Source organism: Cololabis saira, chromosome 20 (genome assembly GCF_033807715.1).
Source record: "Cololabis saira isolate AMF1-May2022 chromosome 20, fColSai1.1, whole genome shotgun sequence".
Taxonomy (NCBI): Eukaryota; Metazoa; Chordata; class Actinopteri; order Beloniformes; family Belonidae; genus Cololabis; species Cololabis saira.
Window position 1 is genome coordinate 12,255,311 of NC_084606.1, and position 13,566 is coordinate 12,268,876.

At 41.9% G+C, this 13,566-nt stretch overlaps 1 pseudogene; it reads left to right on the top strand.

The window, feature by feature from the left end:
- The first annotated feature begins 4,639 nt into the window (after window positions 1-4,639).
- On the top strand, window positions 4,640-5,731 carry LOC133420442 (catenin alpha-2-like; annotated as a pseudogene).
- The last annotated feature ends 7,835 nt before the right edge of the window (window positions 5,732-13,566 follow it).

Consider the following 13,566-nt stretch of genomic DNA (forward strand, 5'->3'; position numbering starts at 1 on the left):
ATGAATGATACAGTAGATTGTGGAAATACGAAGATAAAAATACAATTGTCTTTGAGACCTGGACCTAGCTCTATCTCTTAAAATGTACACATTATATTGATCCACTTTGCCCCTGTGCTTTTTATTATCCCATCTGTGCCGTTTGTTAATGTCCTTTTCTTTTTTTTCCCCTTGTTCCATATATATTGTAAAATTTCTTAAAAATAAAGTAAAAAAAAAAAAAAAAAAAAAAAAAAAAAAAAAAAAATCAGCCCATATATATGATTTTATAATAATAACTCTCTTGTGATATATAGTCTAGATGACCATGAACACTCACAAGCAATATGACCAAAATCAGTGGTATCACAGGTTTTATGGGTGTTGAATGTCCAATATCCAATATCAAACCAATTCAACCGCGGTTGAGAACAGTCTGTTGTTGCTGCTCTCCAGCGGATCAGCTGCTCCGGGTTCTCGTCTTCTCGTCCGTCCCTGGCACATCAAAACAATTCACGTGATAGTATTTCACTAACAGAGGAAAGTATCACCCCTTAAATTGATTAGATACCATGGTTGTGTTTCCCTAGCCCCTCTCACTCAACGTTAACATTATACCATAAATAACATTAACACTAGCGATCACTGCCTGTAGGTAGCTCATTCAACTTTGCAAATACATCTACCTACACGATAATGTGATAAATTATGAACTCATCTGGTTAATATCTTATGGAAACCAAAGCAAAATCACACCTAATTACTCACATTTGAATTGTAGCGTGCTTCTGCAACTTTCCTCGGCATCGGCAGCTTTATCCTCCATCATGTTGCTCTGCGCAGCCGAAGGTGCGCGCGCAGCAACCAAACACCGCTGCATTGCATTGTGGGAAATTTCTGCTCGGGTAGTGTCCATCGATGCACACTCAAAAGATGAGTATGCATGATGCACACTATTTAGTACGTTCTAACGTTTCGGACGCACTAAAAAATCTTGCATACTCATTTTGCATACTAAATAGGGTGCAAGTATGCGATTTCGGACGCACCCCATGTGCGACTGCGAGAAGAAAGTTCACCTGTAAATATAAATACATAGAACACTGGTGATTTAAATTCAGAAACTGTTGTCCCGTGATGATTTTTCAATGGCCCTATTATTTCCTTTACAAACAAGGAGCGACCAACAAACATATTATTTAACTATTGTTCTTTGGTTTAAATATATATATATATATATATATATATATATATACATACATACATACATACATACATACATACATACATACATACATACATACATACATACATACATACATACATACATACATACATACATACATACATACATACATACATACATATATATATATTTCTCTTTTCTTTTTTTTGAGCATGTTCGAAATAAAGTTTTCATTCACTCATTCATTCATTCAAACGGAGGGAAGAAAACCAAAAAAAGGACAAATGACGTTTTGGACTTTCTTCAACACTAAAGACAAGAAAAGAGGCTGAGGGAGCTGGATGAAAAGGAGGAGGAGAGGGAAAGGAAGAGGGATGACCAGTTATCTAAGTTAATTGACATTTGTGGGAAGATGGAGGACAAAATGTTGTTTTCTTCATCATTTTTTCATTCATAATTTGAGGTTCAATTTCATTTGTTTTCATTTTATATTAGACAAATCCCCAGTTGACCTGGGGCCTGTACTACGAAGCGGGATTTGGGGTTAGCGAGGTAACTTCAGGTTTAACCCTGGGTTTTCAGGACTACGACGGTGGTTCACTTCTCACCGGGGTACATCGCCATGGTAACTTATGCTGAACAGCTAACCTGCTCCGGAGCAGGTTATGTTCGAGATACAGATCGCCGGGTATAAAAGCACCGCCCACTGACCAATCAGCTCTCTTGGAAAATGGCATGCCCTTTCGAAGAGAATCCAGTGGAGCTCGGTGCGCGGATCGTGAGAGGATCCCTCCGAAGAGAACGCGTATTCAGGGACCGCCAAAACCCCTTTGCTTTCCGTGATGAGTACCTGTATGAACGATCCAAGAAAAAAAAGGAAAAAAGAAAAAAGAGGTGGAGGAGAAAATAAAAAATAAATCAATCAATGAATAAATAAAACAAATCATCACCCAAAATCCGATGTACAGTCAATCCAAAACTAATACCAATTAAATAAATAAATCAAGAAGAAATCAAAAAGAAGATGCATTTGTAAGGGGATAGCAAAAAAGGGATTTGGTCCCTCGAACATTCTGAGAAGTCACTTTAAAATACTAAATACCCCCCTCCTGAAAAAATAAAAAATAAAATAAAATAAATAAAAAAACCCAATTCTTTGGTACAGCATCAGCACAAGTTATCGGTCAACAACAATAGTTATAGAACCAATATATACAGGACTGTCTCAGAAAATTAGAATATTGTGATTTTCTGTAATGCAAACACAAAAACAAAAAAATGTCATACATTCTGGATTCATTACAAATCAACTGAAATATTGCAAGCCTTTTATTATTTCAATATTGCTGATCATGGTTTACTGCTTAAGATTAAGATTCCCAGAATATTCAAATATATGTTTATATCCCTATGAACTTACGCATTTATACAGTCAGCGATCTTTTGCCAGCTGTCTTTCCTGCATTTTGCAGCTGCAACTGTGTTGCTTTTTAACTGTATTATATGCCTATACTCATCATATTTCCGTAAAATTATTGTTTGCTCTTCGCTACTGAAATAAGCGGCTCTGACAGCGGACTTCTCCATGCTTGCGATTGGTCATGCGCTGAAAACACCGCCCCTTTTATGTGCACGCACTCATATCCAGATTGGAGAAACCTGGGTTGATATACCGAGTTGATAACCACCGTCGTGTGACCGCTTAGATATAAAAGATATAAAAGATATCCTGGGTATGTTGAACTTGCTTCGTAGTACAGGGCCCTGGTGTTGAATAAACAAGACTTGCTTTTCTTTAATCTGAGTACAGTGTTTGAATTAAGATTTCCTTTGTTAACAAAAATGCATACATGTAAATACTAGCAAGATAGTTTTAGATCCAACACAAACAAGTCAGGCAGTAATTTGTCTAATATAAAATGAAAACAAAAGAAATTGAACATCAAATTATGAATGAAAAAATTATGAAGAAAACTACATTTTGTCCACCATCTTCCCAAAAATGTCAATTAACTTAGATAACTGGTCATCCCTCTTCTTTTCCCTCTCCTCCTCCTTTTCATCCAGCTCCCTCAGCCTCTTTTCTTGTCTTTAGTCTTGAAGAAAGTCCAAAACTTAATTTGTCCTTTTTTTTGTTTTCTTCCCTCCGTTTGTTGGTCGCTCCCTGTTTGTAAAGGAAATAATAGGGCCGTTGAAAAATCCTCACGGGACAACAGTTTCTGAATTTAAATCACCGGTGGGCTATGTATTTATACTTGCAGGTGAACTACTTTCGTCTCGCAGTGGCACATGAATACTTTTCCTCCGCCCCCTTTTTTGTTTACATTCTCCCTGGTAACCTCCTTTTATGTCACAACGCAATGAACTTTCCAAAAGTCTGCGGAGATGTGGGTGACGACATCCACTGCCAATCCAGGAAGCAGGAACACACGGAGGCACACGTCGAGCACTGGAAATCTGCAACAAAAACCACAAACAAAACACAATACCGACAAAACCGATACGGAGCGGACCAAAACACGAGCAGCGATCGACCCAAATCTTGAGATCTAATCACAGTCTGAGCTAAGCTACCGCTACCGCTACCTAACCCCAAAAACTACAGAGCAAGCATGCAGGTGAACAAGCCAGTGTGTATGTCTATGTGTGTGTGTATAAGCGTGTATATGTATGTGTGGCTAAATGTGTCTGTGTGTGTGTAAACATATGTGTGTTTATGTGTGTGTATGTGTGCATGCATGAATGTATGAATATGTATATATGTGTATGTGTGCGTGAGTTTGTATATGTCTATGTAGCTATGTGTGTGTGTGTGTGTGTGTGTGTGTGTGTGTGTGTGTGTGTGTGTGTAATAATCCTATCAAAGCTCCACCTGAAGTGTATCTATAGTGGGGAGGGGGGGGGAGCAACCCCGCCAGCCGCGAGACCAGGGGCCGACAGGGAAGAACCCGGAACCCAGGCCACCAGCAACCCCATAGAGGGAAGAAGTAGGAGGGAGGCAACCCACCGCCAGCAAGGGCCCACCGCCAGCAAGGCCCTCCCCCCCAACCCCACCCCCGGCGGCCAGAGATCCCGCGGCGGCGGACCACGACCCAGGCAATCCCCAGCCACCCGGTCCGGGCCGGACAATGGAGGGCCCCAGACCCAGGCATCCCATTCATTCATCCATTCACCTATCCGATACCTATACTAATAATAATATGATATACTATACATAATAATAATAAATGTTGTTGCCACCACAGTAACATCTATGGAAGTGCCTGAAGGAGTTAAAAGGTCACCGATATCAGACTCGGGGAAGGCTGAGAGAGCTGGATGCCTTTGCTGTGCTCGTAGCCACTCTTTGGAAGAGTGCAGACAGTTTAAAGGAAAGAAGCACAAGGAAAAAATTCAGTTTCTGAAAGGAAAGGGGGTTTGCTTTGCATGTTTAGGCGTTGGTCATGTGAGTCGTGAGTGTGAGAGACGGTTAACATGCAAGGTATGTGGTCAAACTCACCCCACTGTGCTTCACATCAGAAAGCAACCAGCTCAGGATATGTTGGACGCATCTAGCCAGACAACATCAATCGAAACATGTGGACATACAGGGGTCGGTAAGGACCGTTGTGCTTTGTCCATTCTCCCGGTGAAGGTTAAAAGTGCAAAGGGAAATCAGATCATTAAAAACTTTGCCATCTTGGACCCGGGTAGTTCAGCCACGTTCTGCTCAGAGCATTTAATGCGGAAGCTGAATGTCACAGGCAGAAGAACCAACTTCCTGTTGAGCACAATGGGGCAAAAAACTGTTGTTCCAGCCTACTCATTGGCTGGTTTGGAGGTATCTGATCTGGACAGCAATAACCAGAAGTTCTCACCTCTCACTTTGAACAGGAGTACTATGATACTCGCAGCAGGACCAGTGTCCAGACTGAGAATAAGCAACTTATTGCTAGACAGAGTGCTCGGGCCATCATGGCACAGCTTCCCCAGGAGGAGAAGGCGAAGATCGCTGAGCAGGTGGAGAGCTTCAGACAGGAGAAGTGCAAGTTTGATGCTGGGGTCGCCAAGTGAGATGACAATGGCAACGATACCATTGTGCTCGCCAAGCAAATGTGTAGGATCATGATGGAGATGACGGACTTCACCAGAGGCAAAGGGCCCCTGAAGAACTCTTCAGATGTGATCAAAGCAGCTAAGAAGATTGCAGAGGCGGGTTCCAGGATGGACAAATTGGCTCGCGCTGTTGCCGACCAGTGCCCTGGCTCAGCCTGCAAGCAGGATCTGCTGGCCTACCTGCAGAGAAACGCTCTATACTGTCATCAGCCCAACATCTGCAGTAAGGTGAAAGCCGAGGTACAGAATTTGGGAGGAGAGCTCATTGTGTCCGGGTTGGATAGCGCCACTTCTCTGATCCAGGCAGCCAAGTACCAGAAGGTTTACGGGACAGCTGCAGTCAACTCACCTGTGGTGCCGTGGCGCATGAAGGCCCCAGAGAAGAAGCCTCTGGTAAAAAGAATGAAGCCGGAGGAATGCCAGACGCATGTCCGACGAGGCTCGCAAAAAAAAACAAAAAAAAACAGATAAACAAGGGCTTTTGCATTTTGTAAGGCTACAAACAAAAGCCAACATTATTGAAAGACCAGTGACAAAGTTCTGTTTGGTGCATGGAGCATAGATTTGTTTGGCTGCACTGTATTTTGTCATAACTTGGTTATAACATTTTTTGCTCTTTTGTTTTGTTAATTTTTAGAAATTGTTATGTCGGTCTGCCATTAACAATTAGGGGCCGGTGTATAGGAGCCAAATATGTTGTTGTTCACTGTGTGTGTGTCTGTGGGTGGCGCTGTGTTGTTACCTGAGCCACAGGTATAATAATAATAATTAATAATAATAATAATAATAATAATTCATTTTATTTCGAGGCGCCTTTCATGTCACCCAAGGTCACCTACAGGATAAAAACAAGAAATACAATTAAAAATACAATAAAACATCCATAAAAGCAGCAATAGACAGTATACAAATAACACAACAATAAATAAACAAACTGGTGAGAAGTAGTGCATGATGTCCGGTCAGAGTGAGTGGGCAAGTTTGAACAGGTGAGTTTTGAGTTGAGTTTTGAATGTGGTGATGGTATAAAGGTGGTTACGCTACGTTTGTTTGACAGATGTTTGGCCCGGAAGGGCAAAAGGTTTTTGACCGCTGTGGCGCTAAACCTTACACACGTTATGCTTTGTCTGATCAATCATAATGAAGACGCAATAAATTCAGTTTTAATTGAATATTTACACATTTCCCTGAGGAAAGTAAGGTGGGAGTAGTTACATTACTGTTTTCCATAACAGCTTAGGCCCTTCCATAATATTAACTGAGGTCAAAACTAACAATTATAACTATAGCTATTTATTGATTAGCAAACCATGTTATACTAATAGTTAACAACGTTATCGTCATTCTGCAACAGACAAATAATGCCATGACTCATGACACCATCCTTATTGTAATAGACTGGGCTGTAACTTCAGAATCATGTAACCCTGTAGGCATTTTTGAGGAAAAGATGGCATACAGCATTTTTTGAAAGATCAATGTGTCCCAAACCAGAATCCACCGTATGCCAAAAAAATTAGACCCCTGGTTTTCTATATTCCCACATTCAAGATGGCAACTCCATATGGTAAATTGGACTGTAAACACTGTTGCCTATCCTGGTTTAGGCTCATAGATCAAGCAATTCCTAAGTTCCAATAATACTGTTTGGTATCATTTTAAAGGAGACATTTATAGCTGTCTTTCAAACCTAAAGTTGAACTTTTCTGACATACTTGGAGGTCAATAGAGCTCCAGAAACCCCAGAGAATGTTAATTTTTCACCATTTTCGCCTATGTTATTTTTATTTGTATTAACTCTGTGACATCTAGGAATACCAGAGACATAAAAAACAAGTACAGCAATACTCACTTTCATATACAGTTTCAGAAAATGTATAATATCACCATATTATTTCTATCTTGTGGGTGATGTGTGCTGGAATTCGTGGGCAGTTAGGCTGCTGAAATACCGCAGTCAAGTAAAGCAACAGGTGGCGAGTTGCCACGACAACGAGTTAGCGAGACAACTAACTAGAATGGATGTTGCCAGTGCAAATATGTGTGGTGGTGTTCAGTGTCTCCTCTAGGAATTTTTTCAGCAGTGGGGGCATGCTTCCCGGGGGGGTGGCGGCGGCTGCGTACGGCGTACACAAATGACCACTTGACAGCAAATGTAACTTTCAAAACCTATTTATTGGCTTTTATCCCTGAACAATAAATAAATGTTACTTCAACTTCAACTCTAACCAGTTGAAAATGTAAAAAATAAATAAAAACAATAACATTAAATAAATAACATGTAAACATCAGCTAGACGAGGCTGTGTAGACTATATGAAAGTTTGCATAACAGTTTTTTACCCGTTCTTACCAGGTTTTACCAGGATGAGCTGCTCTGAGCAGGAGGGGCCCCTTAGAGCACCTTTATATTAAATTGTAGGTGTAGGGACTGCAACGTTTCATCCTCTCCTCCTTTACTTTGTATCACTTTCACTTATTGTTAGAAATATGACGTCATATAGTCTTGTTTGACTTTGTTTTGATGATAGTAATTGATTTCATGTGGCCACATTTAACCACACTAGGTGAAGTTTCTCAGCTCTGGAAGAGAAAAGCCTGAATTATGGTTCCGCGTTAAATCGACACAGAACTACGCCGTACCCTACGGCGTAGCCTACGGCGTAGGGTATACAGTGACGCGCAATTACGCCGTAGGCTCTGCGTTGGTGTAACGCGGAACCATAAATCAGCCTAAATGCTCGGCTGCGCGTATCGCGCTGAGCAGCTCATCAGCTCTCCGGAGCCGTGCGAGGAGAAAACATCCCCTCCCGTCTTTACTAAACCGGTTTGCTTTGAAAAGAGTCGCGTAACAACCGCGCGGATGAGCTCATGGCGCAAACTGGCCGAGTTTGGGAAAGTTAAAGCGGGGAAGTGAGCGGCGGTCCCGGACCGCAGTGCCGACACCAGCAGCTGGTTGGGGGCCAATGATAATGCACACACGACAGCACGTGACTGACGTATGTGACTGGGTACGCTTGTTTTATGTCTCAGAGAAGGAGAGACGAGACGAGAGAGTGAGAAAAGCCTGTAATTTAATGCCCGCGGCTAAAAGCAAAATGCGTGAAAATGTATACTCGATGGGATCCCCCAAACACTCCACTCCCTCCCTCCCCTCCCCTCCTCCCGCCGTTGCGCTCATCATCACACAGGCTGTGCTGTGAAGGTGGAGAGATGCGGCGATTTGCCACAAAAAAAATAAATAAAAATTATAATAAAAAACAAATTTCAGGCGTGGCGGCTATGATTTAGCAGTGGCGGGCCGCCACTGCTGAATGAATATAGAGGAAACACTGGTGTTCATCTCCTCTATTAGGGGTGAGTAACAGTAACAATAAATTTGAAAAGATGAATCATGTGTGTTTGTAACATTACTCTCTTCCAAAGAGTTTGAAGCCGTCAAATACACCTACTTTGAAACCAATGACAACCCAAACTTCAGGTTTTGGTGGGGCTACATGCAGATGGTCCATATCCTTTTGTGGTTCATTCGTGCTCAGAGAGAGGGTATGTGGGACCTGCACCTTTATGCATTCCAGCAAATGGTGCCTTACTTCCTACCGTACAATCATACCAACTATGCTCGCTGCGGAACCATCTACCTGAATGAGATGCAGCAACTTCCACAGCAGGTCAAGAGGGAGTTTGATGCCGGAAACTTTGTGGTCAAACGCTCGTCACAAGGCTTCAACCAAGTGGACCCAGATCAAAGTCAGGAATGGCTTAGCTGTATCGGCAAAAAGGGAGGAGGCATTATTGGAATCACAAAGACATCTTCAGCTCTCAGTCGGTGGGCTTTGTCTTTCAACATCAGAAGTGATCTTGCCCATAACACCAAGGTGGTCATGGGGCCTGGGAACAAGTGAAGACTGCATCCACAATGAAACCACAAAAGGCAGAATGAAACAGGACTCAAGAGACGAAGATTCTTTGTTCACTGTCTTGCAGAGATTTGGTCTCTTTTCCACTTACCTGCCCCAGACACTGCAAAACATTGCAAACCACGACTTGGCTACACAGGATATTGAAGATGACCTGTTGAACGCTCCACAGAAAGGGCAAGATCAGTTGAATGCTTTTGTCAAGGAGAGGCTGATGCCATCTAAAGAGAGAAGTGTGAGCTTCAGTGACAAACTGACTCAGAACAAGTATCTAACTTTTTCCTCACTGTTTGAAGTGAAGCAGACCGATATCAAAACAGGAAAGGCAAAAACTATCAAGGCAGACAGGAACATCCTACAGCGTCTCATCACAGCCTACGAAGCAGGATGCACAGTCAACTTGGACAACATAATGATGGATGAACTGTTTGTTGTACCTCTGTCTTTGGCAGAGGTTAATCGGCAGCTTCGTTCAGGTTCGAAGGCAATATTTTCCAAGATCTTGACAGGTGATATACCCTGCCCCAGTCACCTCAAAGCCACAGATCTACAGTGTACAAGCTCTTATTATTTCCATTGGAAAACCACACGAAGCCAAGACCTTTGGAGACCTGGCAGACATCTTTGTTACATCTGTTCTTCAAAGTGGCACACAGTTTCAGCAAATTGATGTCCTGTTTGATTGCTACTGTGAGCACTCAATCAAAGGGGGAACAAAGAAACGGCGAGGGAAAGGCTCAGTGGCAATCAGAAGACCTGTGACAAGCAGAGATGTACCACTTCCTGCAAAATGGGAAAACTTCATTGCCCACGAAGCCAACAAGGCAGACCTTGCTCGCTTTCTCTCTCAACAGCTGATTCTGTGGGCACCAGCAAACAAAACCATAGTTGCAGCAGGTGGTCTCAGCGATGAAGAAAGGGTCGAAGCTTCTGACCCAACCCTTGACACAGACAGCTTGGAAGCTAATGACCTGTGGTTGCACAACTGGATGCAAGACAGCCCGATGCGGTTGCAAACCAAACCCATGCACTGCATCTTGTCAGTGCGAAAGTCAAGTGACTGTTGCATGAATATGTAGGCCTAAAGCACTGAAGACAAAAATGTGATTGTTCCGTGAAATTTTTGATGAATTAAATTGATGAAAATCACTCAGGCCTTTGAATATTGCTTACTAATAATGTGGTAGTCTTTACAAAATGCTGGTCCAAAGAATGAATGGTGGTGAATGGGACTGAGCTGGTTACAGCTATTTTAAGCCTTATAATAACTTCTCACAAAGAAAAAGTATGGTCATATCATACATTTCCTGACTCCTCAAAGTCCATTGGGTATTGCGGTTGTTGTCTTTTGGGTCGTTGATATCTCATGATCCCAAAAGATAAAATTAACTAGATAGTTTAGGCGAAAAATTGTATGGAAATGTGTGTAATTTATGGTTTAAGGAGGCCATGTGACCTTTATGTTTGTCAGAAAAACACAACAATGGGCTCAGATAAAAGCTGAGAATGTCCCCTTTACATTGATATCAAACAATCATATATCTACTATTGACAAATAGGAAACTGATCACCAATCAATAATTGTGCTAATTAATCAATAATTATGACTAAACGATAACTTTGACAGCTTAGCATAGGGCAGAAATGGATTCAGTACAAAAAAATCATACAGAAACAATAGAGAAAGTGCTTTTCCTCAAAAATGCCTACCATGTTGTTTTCTAAGGGGCTTTTTCAATTTTCTTTTCTTCCTTTCCTCCCCTGGGCGCCAGAGAGTTTAGGACGTTTTGATATTTTGTTTACGAGCTTGCCTTTGTGTCACATCAAAACAAGCCCCCCCCTCCCCCCAGGTAGCAGGTACAGTCTAATTAGTCGGTGGGGGGGGCTTTGCTATGCAGTTAAATTAATGTTGGCTCATTATTTTCATATTAACACATAATACCAACTAGTTTTAAGGATAGTGGAAGTTAATTTTTTTCTTCCCCCATTTGTGGCGCCCCCTGGATGGACGGCGCCCTTAGCATTTGCCTATACTGCCTATGCCACGGGCCGGCTCTGTAATTAAACCACAACTCTTCACAGAATGCAACACAAAGCACAGAACAACAATACCCATAATGTAATGCAGATTAAATCAGAAGAAATGCCCCCAAATAAATTCTTTCCAGCCTCAACTTTTGACAGGACTGTCTCCAGCTCACAGCCAATGTTTTTTTTATTTGTTTTACTTGTTTTTGCAAGTTCCTTGTTAGAATGAGCGGTTTTTAATTGATAATTATCCTATTATTATCCTATTATCATATTCAAATATATCTACTTGAGGGAGAAGACGGGGCGGAGTGTTGTGCTCAAATCCACGTTGATTGTGATGTTCAAAGAAACGTGCGTATGCACAGTTTTGAACATCTGAATTTTTTTGTTGTATACGCAAGAATTCTACGCACGGATTCACGTTGAAATCCACGCACTCTTTGTACATGAAGCCCCAGTCCTGTTAGGAGCAGAGGAGGTGGAGGTCTTGCAGACCTATAAATATCTTGGGCTGTGGATGGACAACAAGCTGGACTGGACAAGCAACACGAGGCAGCTGTACAAGAAGGCCCAGAGCAGGATGTACTTCCTGAGGAGGCTGAGATCGTTCAACATCTGCAATAAGCTCTTGGGGATGTTTTATCAGGTCGCCAGCATCCTGTCCTACGCTGTGGTGTGCTGGGGAGGGAGCACTTCAGAGGCAGACCTGTCCAGGTTGGAGACGATAATCAGGCGCGCTGGATCCGTGGTCGGCACTAAGCTGGACCCTCTGGAGAACAGTCCACAAACTCCTATTTTTCCTGGACAACGCCAGCCACCCTCTGCACGCTGTCATCAGCAGCCAGAGAAGCCGGTTCAGTGAGAGGCTTCTCCTTCCCAAGAGTAGGACCAACAGACTGAGGAACTCCTTCGTCCCCCGGGCCATCAAACTGTTCAACTCCTCACTGGGCGGGAGGAGGGCCAAGAAGCACAACAAAAAGACAGAGGGAATGTGGGGGATCAGTCAGTCAGTCAGTCCAACAACAAACTGGACTGTGCAATAACCAGGACACTGCAATAACTTTGTGCAATATTTCACAACACTAATTTCTTTTCTATTCATATAATACTATTTATGGCACTGCACTTTTAATTTTTATTCTTAAAATTTGTATTTTTATCTTTTTATCTTTATATGGGTGTTTGGTTTTTGGGGTGTTTTATTTGTATATGACAGTGCTGTGTGATTGAGATGGAGATGTCAGTTTCCCCGAGGGAACCTTCCAAAGGGATAATAAAATTGTATGAATCTGAATCTGAATATTTAATCTTGTTTAGTCTCAAACAGGAGATCAACAAAATATGTATTTGTAAGTGATCAGGTTGATGTATTCAGGTGGATCAAAGTGTAGAAACAACAACGTGCACGAAAATAAAACAAGTTTATTTGAAGTTTCCAGTGAAGACGCCTCAGTGATGAAAGCAGACAAACAAACACGAAAAAGAAAAAAACTTATTTATATTTCGTCCATCTTTAAGGTTTCTTTCCTAAAATGATAATTAGCAACTTTATACAGTTTTATTTTTCATTGGTGCTGTTTTAATTAAATAATATTGCCATTTATTTTTCTTATTTATATTTATACCTTTTGGTCTGTGTGGCAGGGTGGAGAGGTTGATGGGACACGCGCACCTGTGTCCCATCAACCTGAGTGGCTGCCGCGCCTCCACCCTGCCTGCCTTATAAGGCAGAGCTGGACAGCAGAAGGGGAATGTCGGAGGAGCTGTCTGAGGCTGTGCTTCTGCACTGTGTGTTGGGTGATTGTGAATAAACGGGTCTGCACGAAACTCCGTGTCTCTCCATCCTTCGGTCGGCCCCAGTAGCACTCGCCCTGCTACAGTCTGATTCTAACAGCTTCATATTCTTGTTCACATTCATCTTTATCTCTTCTACTTTTATCATTTAATCTTTATTTCTTCTACTTTTGTGATTTCATTTGTATTTCTTCTACTTTTATCATTTCATCTTTATATCTTTTAGTTTTATAATTTAATCTTAAATTCTTCTACTTTTGTCATAACCTTTATTTCTTCTACTTTTATCATTTAATCTTTATTTCTTCCAGATCACAGGAAACACAAATGTTTTTTTTGAAACGTGTCTGAAACATTAATGACTAATGTGTATGTGTGTGAAAGCGTATACGTGCGCATGAGTGTGTGTGCATGTGTGAGTGTGTGTGTATTTGAGTGTGTGATCAGGTGATGAGGCTGCTGTGACTCTGTTCTACCCGGTAACAGCTGATGCTGCGGTCATGTGACGTGTTTCTGGTCTTTAGAGCAGCTCTCAGTCTCAGTCAGTCAGTTTGTGTCGGAG